The sequence below is a fragment of the Gigantopelta aegis genome, chromosome 6 (assembly GCF_016097555.1).
Source record: "Gigantopelta aegis isolate Gae_Host chromosome 6, Gae_host_genome, whole genome shotgun sequence".
Classification (NCBI taxonomy): Eukaryota; Metazoa; Mollusca; class Gastropoda; order Neomphalida; family Peltospiridae; genus Gigantopelta; species Gigantopelta aegis.
In genome coordinates this window covers 6,992,690-7,003,093 of record NC_054704.1, presented here as the reverse complement: position 1 = coordinate 7,003,093, position 10,404 = coordinate 6,992,690, and positions in this window count along the sequence as shown.

The following is a 10,404-nucleotide window of genomic DNA, read 5'->3' as shown; positions in this document are numbered from 1 at the left end:
GGCAGCACGTATGTAAATGAGCTTTTCCCAAGGAATCCGATGGTGTCAACCGATATTTTACCAAATGTGTCCAACTTGACCCCTGCCCCCCCCCCCCCCCCCCCCCCCCCATTATTTTGGGGGTTAGCATAAAACTTACTTCTAAATGTACATAATTGTTGATTTAAATTAATTTAAGAATGGCTAATTCACTCAGATAATAAAAAGCAGCTGTTTACTCCAAGTGGCATGGCAATACTATTTTTATATTATTGAGTAAAGGTTTGTTTTGTTTAACGACACCACTAGAGCACATTGATTTATTATTCATCGGCTATTGGATGTCAAACATTTGGTAATTTTGACATATAGTTTTAGAAAGGAAACCTGCTACATTTTTCTATTAGCAGCAAGGGATCTTTTATATGCACCATTACATATACAAGATAGCACATACCACGGCCTTTGATATACCAGTTGTAGTGCACTGGTTGGAACGAGAAATAGCCCAAAGGGCCCACCGACGGGGATCGATCACAGACCGACCGCGCATCGAGCGAACGCTGTACCACTGGGCTATGTCCCGCCCCCCTCTAAAAAGCTGTCGATTAAAATCTTAATGACAAAACAGTTATCCACGGTTAAGACCGTATCTCTACACAATGCAGAGTCAAATGGGTATTTGGAAAACTAGTGGAATGAATGAATGTTTAACGACAAAACAGTTATCCACGGTTAAGACCGTATCTCTACACAATGCAGAGTCAAATGGGTATTTGGAAAACTAGTGCAATGAATGAATGTTTAACGACAAAACAGTTATCCACGGTTAAGACCGTATCTCTACACAATGCAGAGTCAAATGGGTATTTGGAAAACTAGTGGAATGAATGAATGAATGTTTAACGACACTGCATCACGAAAAATACATCGGCTATTGGGTGTCAAACGGTAAATGTAAAACTAAAGTGATGAGCAACATCAATATAAAAATTCAAGATTAAAAAAAAAAAAAAAAACCACATCACAGTGTAAAGAACTGCCAAAAATACAAATATCACACAGGTAGATAAAATTAAAATTTAGAATAAAAGTCGGTATCACGTAAAAACTGTAATATAATTTCTGGATGGAATCGAAAGGATTCCATCACAGACCCTTGTCTAAATATATCTTTTCTAGTACTCCACTAAAATGTGGCGTACCGTCAGAAGACACTGACAGTGCAAACTAGTGGCCGATTCTATGAATCAGACCGTGCATCAAGCGAGCGCTTTACTGAATATTGTATGCAAAATATGTATGTGGGATCAATCGATTAGTATTTATTTATCATAAATATATGAGAAAATATAAAGAAATGAAACTTTCAGAATGTGTCTTTGAACATTTCAGAGGGGGGGGGGGGGGAATAAATAATATTTACATTTACCTTAGCAAATCAATGTGTTGTTGGTGATACAAATGGTCGCCAATTTGTCAATTGTCAGCATATGCAATATTTACTATTTTAATTGACCACAGATGGGCAGATTCGAATTCAGTCACAAAGCATATTTCTGCATCAGGAGTGTCCAATTCAGGTGGTGGCAAGATTAATTAACAGTCAACGTATTCGGCCAAAAGACACCTTTTACAGACTGCAAACATAGACACCGTACCATGCTGGGGCGGGATGTAGCCCAGTGGTAAAGTGGCTCGCACGATCGGCTGGGATCGATCGCCGTCGGTGGGCTCATTTGGCTATTTTTCGTTCCAGCCAGTGCACCACGACTGGTATATCAAAGGCCGTGGTATGTACTACCCTGTCTGTGGGATGATGCATATAAAAGATCCCTTGCTGCTAATCGAAAAGAGTAGCCCATGAAGTGGCGACAGCGGGTTTCCTCTCTCAATATCTGTGTGGTCCTTAACCATATGTCTGACGCCATATAACCGTAAATAAAATGTGTTGAGTGCAGCATTAAATAAAACATTTCCTTCCTTCTGTACCATGCTACTTTGGGTTGTACGTAAGCTTATGTTACCTCTCTACAATAAACAAAATAACATGGCCTTTGTGAATTTACATATTTATAATAGTGCCTCTCTATTCCATTCTATCAACACCAACAAAACAATCCAAGGGGGAACATATGTTTTATTTATCCGTGATTTACCATTGTATTCATTAATATCACATTATATCTGCCGTCTTCAAAAAATCTCGAAATGTATGGAACACCTGCAATCCACAAAAAGAAATTGTAAACTGAAGGGGAGTGTATTCTATATTGTGATTGGTTAATTGCATAATAGTTTCTGGCATGAGTCCTTTTGTAGATGGTTTTTCTGACACGAGTCTCAAGAAAATCAATGTTTGGAGCGAGCTTTAGCGAGCTCCCTGGATTGATTGTCTTGAGACGAGTTTCTAGCACAACCTGTCTCATAAATTTAATTATTAATTTAGTCTAACTATACTGTAAGTCTCTTCATTTTATTTTTGTAACGTGACGTCACCTCTAAGCAGACACCCATGTTACGTCACGAGTGTGAAAGCATACAGTGGTGTCGAGAAGACATACTCATATTATGTGACGTCATATACTACTTTGTTTAAAAAATGATGTAATCAACCGGTAGCAACTGCCGTGTACATCCTAATATTAACCAATGAAAATGGCGGATTAGCGTCTACACACATGTGGTAGACGGTTTTTCTACCACCCCTTTCTAGCACCTTTCTACGACGTCATTGTGCTAGAATTCTTTTTCCGGGATCAAATAGACAATAACACCCGAAAATCTAATGGCGTCATTAGAAAGTGACGTCATCAGCTATTGGAATAGGCGAAGTTGACGATTCAAGGGTATAGTTAAATTATAGCCAGGTATTTTTTTTCCAGAAATACCAAATATACAGTTAGTTCCGTTGAAAAACAATCCAGTTTAAAATGGACATAACCATATTGACCTTTTAGATTTGTGGGCGTTATTGTCGAATTGATGCCCGCAAATGTTTCATTTTTGACATTTGTGGGATAGACAATAACACCCTCAAATCGAAAAACTCCATATGGTTATCTCCTAATTATACATCTTTAGTAAATATGTAAATTCGAAAATAAATAATCATGTGGAAACGACCTGAAACCTCATAGGCTGGTTAGTGTAGTACACAAAATAAAATGAGTATATTTTTGTCAATTTGAATAATTTTTTTAGTGATAATGGAGTCGAGATATGTTTTATTATCTACGATTTATGACTTAATTACACCACACTACTAATTATAAGAGTGAATTTATAATTTAATAATTTATTGTTGTTATTAATTATTATTTTTAGTATTCTTAGTAATAGTAGTCATTATTATTGTTGATATTGTTGTTGTTCTTTACCACTGGCCTAGTTATATGTTTGATGTCTTACTAAATTATACTGTATTATATATGACTGGAAGCAAGTTACAAACTTACCTTTTAGCCGACTTCGACACAGAGCTGACCATAACAGATTTCTGTGAAAGAAATTTGAGCTGAACTTTAAATAAATTAATAACCATAGAGTTGACAACAACAACAGTTATTATTCTCTCTTTATTTACCAAGCATTTAAATTCATTGACCGAGGTAGCTTGCGTATTTATATGGTAAAATTACTAACTTTAGAAATGAATTGTTTTCTATATGGAGATAATATAACAACACAGACAGACAAAAGTATTACCAAATGCTTCGATTCAATCCAATAATTTGTTGCAGTGAATAACAGTAAATAATTAGTTGCAGTTGTGAGAGCATGCATCATGAATAAAAAATCGATGAGGTAATTGAAAAACATTTTCATTTTTGCGTTAGTGTTATTTTTCCCTTCGACATACTTACAAATGACATTACTGTGTTGCTGAAAGTTAATTTTACTGATTAATGGAAATTTAGCTGTGATTGCGTTGAGCCATTTGATACGCGAATTCCTCTAAAGACACATATAAACATTATGGGAGAAAATAAATAATGATGTTAAATGATGAAAATCTTCATACATTAAAATAATATCAAAGCCACATTTAACTACAAAACAATAACGTTACCTTAGAAGTCATGCTTTTGGGTACATTCGTTTATTGTTTAAACGTTATCACCTTTGTTACAAGCTTTATCTTAAAATATATTTGATAAAAATACGAACTGAAATGTAACGCCATGTAATGCAAATGCCCTGGACCAAATACCGAATCACCCCCGACACACACCCTTAGGAATGTTTGGAGACAATATTTTTAGATACCCCATTATATATCAATTTAATAGCTGCTTGTCTGTGGCAAAAATGTTGGTGGAATAAAATAATATATATCGCAATTTGAATATGGGTACCGTTGCACATTTAGTGTCCCAAAAATACTAAATGGGGAAATGGAATATAGTGTTAAAATTGACATTGATATAAATGTTTAACAGATAAAAGGCCAAAATGGATGCTATTCACCCTGTACTTGATGCTAATAGTAACAAACTAGAAAACAATGCAAAATTTGGCATGGATAATGATATACTCATCGACAAACGTTAAGCAGTGTCTAAAATGCATTATTATTTATATTTATACTTACCGTGGACTACCTAAACCAATTTTGTTACTACAAATTGCACATTATTTAACATATAGAGGCAGCATTATTCAAATATGGTTCATTGGAGTATGTGCTTATAACATATTCAACAAAATTAATTACAGGCCAATAAATATTTTATCATTTTCTTTTGTAAGGTGTCAGCTTTGTGGCATGGTCTTAAACTTAATGTTTTAAAGAACACTTTAAAGGGAACAAAATGGCAAATATTGTTATGATCCAATGCGTAACAAATCCTAGCCAAATGCGCATTTCAATGTTTTTTTTCTCATAAATATGTGAAACCCCCACTAAGTAACAGTGTTAAAACTAAAAACGTCAGTTTTGCGTACCTAATTTCCTTTCCACAGTTATCTATGTCACAGAACTTCATTTTATACCAGTCTGTATTTGTAATATTTTTCGATTTGTCTTTTTCTTTACATTGTGTTGAACTTATGCCCAGGTGTATATAATTAGTATCTGCATCAAACAGTATCATCAGACATATCTAGAAATATTACTGTACTTTCATGCAATAATAATAATAATAATAATAATAGATTTTTATTTCTGGACTACCTTGTGAAATGTAAAAATTAATAACTTCCTTAAAAGCAAATTTACACATATCTGTGGATGGCCCACGTTTGAATCCAAACTGGTAGTCTGATGTACTCAGGTCTGTTGAAATCACAGTTGCTAATGCAATTGGACGGTAAATGTCTTTATTTGTTTCGTCTTCGGTTTTCTTTATCACAATAGGAACAAGAATAGTTTACAGATGTGATATTTGGCCATATTGCATTTGGCCATATTGGCAGTATTTGGCCATATTGCATTTGGTGAAACCGTTCACACTGATGGTGAATTGTAGTGGTAGAGGATCCCATGGCACAATGTCATTTAATATATTCATATTAATTATTGCATTGTGTGCAGCTGTAGTAGCCAAACAGTTGTAGTAGCCAAACAGTTGTCCAGCCATGACGTTGTCGCATGCGCTTCACTAATATTTGTACGTGCCTGTGTGTAAAAGAACAGCATCTGATAATATATCCATGTTCTGAACACATATCGTATAATTCAGCACCAAACCTTGACTACCACTTAATATTGGTATTCCAATCACAGACTATGTACACATTTGGAGTGTTGGATTCCTCTGATATGGCATGCAATTTTCGAATACTAAAGTTCAATATTATCATCCTTGATTTGGCAATACACATTTCTAGTCAAGTCATAATGTGCGTGTGTTATTCACACCTACACTCCCATAGGGAAGGTATATAAAATGCTCTAATTCGTAAGTATATGAACATCAATTTCTGCCGATATTCCATGAGCTAAATACATTTCAAGGACGTTCTGATGTTGCTTGAGAATATTCAACACCATCAGTTTTCCAGTCTTCATAAAAGTGCTGTTGACACCATAATCAATAAAGGCATGAACACCAGAGATTGCTAGTCAGTGTCACCCCTGTATTTTTCATTCTTTAAGATGCATCCTGTTGCCAAGAAGTAAGTCATATTAAGTGTTAACATCAATGCCTTGTGCAGCAACGAAAACTGACGACGGTTTTGAATATTGTTCATCAGTTTCAAACCTTTATTGGTTGGGAGATTAGCTAACATTGATACTATATTAGAGTGGCAAGAGCATACCACATGTTTCCTCAAGGGGTGAGGTGCAGGTACAAATGCCATCAGCAAACGTTCACATGAGACATTTAGTGTCAAACCAAGAATGTTGCTACAGTGGATTAGTTGCAAACCTTCTTCCATCCTACAGAGATTCCCTGTACCAAGAGAGCAAATTATCAAAGCCTCAGTTGGTATTAGTCACATGATCAGACTGAAATAGGAATGAACGTCTAGTGCTCGATATGCCTGATGAAAATATATGTGGTCAATGTTATATGCCTAAGCATAAATTAAGCACAATTTAAATATTACAAGCTGCTGTGAGATAGATGAAAAGTAAATGTAAAACACACAATCAAAGGAAAGGTACTTAAAACTGGCTGGTACCAAGAATAGAGGGACATCTTCACAATATTTGTGAACGTAGTATATAAACACCATATACTGAACTATATTTGAATAGTGCTGCCTCTACATGTACATTAACACCCCAAGTATGTGTATACATAGACAGTAATGTATTTCTAGCATTGCTTAGCTTATGCTGAGAAGTATGTAATTATTTATACCGCATATTACATTATTTTATTAATGCTGAAGTTAACATCCAGTTTAGTTTCTTAAGAAGCATGTAGAAATAGAAAATGGAAGTTGTGAACTTCAGATAAATCACATTTCAGTCCGATAATGATTGAAAATTGGGAATGAAAGTTAAGATTTTCTTAGTGCTAGATATGTATGGTAACAATATTTTATGTATATATACCAAAACATGAGTTGATCACAATGTAAATATAACAGCAATTCGAACATATTAAAAACACCACAACAAAACAGGCCATTGTAAACTGAACTGTTGTGAGATAAGTGAATTGTATATGTAATTCACATTTGCCTAGAAATGGTATATAAATTGACTTTTTATGTTTCTTAGACGTGTTTAATATAGACATATTAAAACATGTAGATACATGGTTTAGACAGCATGTACTGCACCAAGTTTTAATAATGCTACCTTCATATATTAAATACAATACAAATTTAATAATAATAAAAGGTTCAGACAGTCCCATGTACACTATATACATAAAGATAAAATTAACTTTTGCTGCCGAATATATTGTATCTTCATGTGCATCTGTATAGTATATGTAGCTTAGCACGAATATTATTTATAATATGGTCTTAAATCTGTTAAAAATATGTCAGGATGTTCACTTCAACACTGTCATTAGTTGTTCATATACACTGTACTATGTTTGTAATACTGTCTCACTTTACTTAGTCAGATGCCAAACAATGTTTATGTTTGGTGAAAAATCATGTTTAACTAATGTTGTCTTTGTATATTAAATATAATACCGATTTAATCATCTAAAAATCAGACAGTCCTATTTACATTACGTCTATACACAGCGAATTTTATGTGCCCAGAACTGCTTAACATGTTCTGCCGAGTATACTAGATTCTTGGCACATATATTGTATTGTTTTGTGGTTTGTTGTTATAAACATGTAGTTTAGCATGAATATCATTCACAATATGGTCTTAAATCTGTTCAAAATATGCCTGGATATTCACTTCAACACTGCCATTCATATTGTTCATATAATATGTTTGTAACATCCAGGGCATTTCACTTTCATACTTAGTCAGATGCCAATTTGGTTTGTTTGTTTGTTTATGTTGTGTGTGTGTGTGTGTGTGTGTGTGTGTGTGTGTGTGTGTGTGTGTGCGTGTGTGTGTGTAATGAATTCACCAGTTACCCGTCTTTATAATGAAAGCAGTGATATAGTCCAGAATTATTTCCATATATTTCAGAAAATTTGATAGAATATTCACCTGGATAAGAAATTTGCCCTGTTAAAACGTGCACACCTACCAACAGATTGCCTGCAAACAACCTGATTTGAATATATCTATGGATAGGTTTCACAGATCTACACATCTAAAACAAATCCCTGGGGTGGGGGAGGCAGACGGTTACAGAGGGCACACAATCTATATTATTTACCCATTACATCAATGGGAACTATGATTTCATTGGAGGCACTATTTCTGAAAACCTGCATGTTGTATAAATAAATCTTATCTGAACTGAAGTATACGACAATTAACCAGATAGTCACAACATTACCCGTGTAGCATGCTCGTCGGTTTTGGTAGAGGCATCTGAAAGTCAGTTAAACTTATACTTACTGACTTCTGAAAAAAAGAAACAAACACAATGATGTGTAATCATATTTTGAAAGACATAATGTATGATTAAGTGTCCGAGCTTTACTAAAACAAACACACCAAAAATCCACATTAATTACAACAATACTATATCAATTATCAATTTGTATTTTTATTTTCTTTATTATTTATTATTTACATTATTTACCATTGTCATTATATAATGAAACGTATCAAACTAATTTGCGTTATAATGCTGCCAGCATCCTGTGTTCACAAATAGCTGAAACACATGGATGTTAATTTAAGTGAAAAAACACTATGTGTATATTCTTGACATCATCTTGAATGTATCTATGATATTTGAAAGGCGTGAAAATTGTTATGTAAAAATAAGGGTCTACATGTAAAGGTCGCATATGTGATTTCAGTAAACACAAAAAGTTTAGGCTGGTTTTGTTTTTGTTTTAGTATGTTGATTTGTTTTAGTTTTATTCCTCTATCAGAATTTTTTTTAATTAGCTAACTTCATTTTCTACTACAACGCACATGGTTTATAATACTTACCCCTGCGTTCACTGAAATAAGAATTAAAGTATTTTCAAATTTGTGAATATTTAGGTATTAAGCAACAGATCCTAGAATTTAAACTGTGAAATGTCAAATACATTTAGCTAATCTATAATTAACCGTTTAAACTAAGATAATAATTCAGCTTGTCATACAAGTATTGCTTTAACTTTGTATTTTAATCACGTTCTAAGATAAACCAAGGTTCTACTTATTTTGTTAAAAATATATAATGAATAGCATTAAAATAACATTTTATTACCAATTTAAGGATGAAAACTAATAGCTGTAATCGTGAACTCTCAAACCTATATGACGTCATGTTGTGTTTTGCCAAATCGTTAATGAATGAATGAATGAATGAATGAATGAATGAATGTATAACGACACCCCAGCACAAAAATACATATCGGCTATTGGGTGTCACAAATGGTAAGTATATGGAAATATTATTTATATAGGAAATTATTGTGTCTGATGGAAAAACTGTAGCACAAGCCACAGAATTCCCATCCCGTGATCCGTCTGTGTAAATAGGAATGTAATCAGGGTACCTCTCTTGGATTTCCATGAAATGTTGTTTATAAATAACTGCATCTGTGCGATCCTTTTTTAGATGCACAAGATCGAATACAAGTTTTGGTGGTTTGATACACCAAGGTGGTAAAATAAAATATGAAGGCGTTTCCAAAATGTCTGTTAAATCAATGTTGGAAATTGATAAAAACTGCTTAATGCGGAGATCAAATGTTCGAATCGCATTCGGTTTCGCATTAAATAACTTCATATATTTGTTATCAAACACCGCATTGTGTGCAGGATGTTTTGGCATTGATTTAATATTTGTAGCATACTGCAGAGAAAGCTTTGCACGTCCAGCACCCAAACTAGGTTCGTGTGCATCGACGTACAAGCTCTCCACAGGAGATGTTTTAAAAGCACCAAGACAAAGCCTAAGTCCCTGGTTGTGTATAGGATCCAGTATTTGCAAGTACGACTTACTTGCTGACCCATACCCAATGCACCCATAATCAAGTTTAGGCCGAACTAAAGATCTGTAAAGTCGGAGCATAACCTTTCGATCTGCTCCCCATTCTGTCTTGCCAATAACTTTTAAGATATTGAGGGCCTTTAAGCCCTTCTTTTTCACATACTGTAAATGAGGAACAAAAGATAGCCTCCTGTCAAAAATAACCCCCAGAAATTTGGTCTCCTCCACAACTGGAATCGGAGTTTTGTCCAGAAACAGCTGAGGATCCAAATGGTGACCTCATTTCTGGCAGATATGCATACAGACGGTTTTTGACTTTGAGAATCGAAACCCATTGTCAGTTGCCCATTGTTGAAGTTTAATCAAACAAAGCTGCAACTGACGTTCAATGATACTCATACTGGACGACCTGAAGCAAATCTGAAAATCGTCGACATTTAGA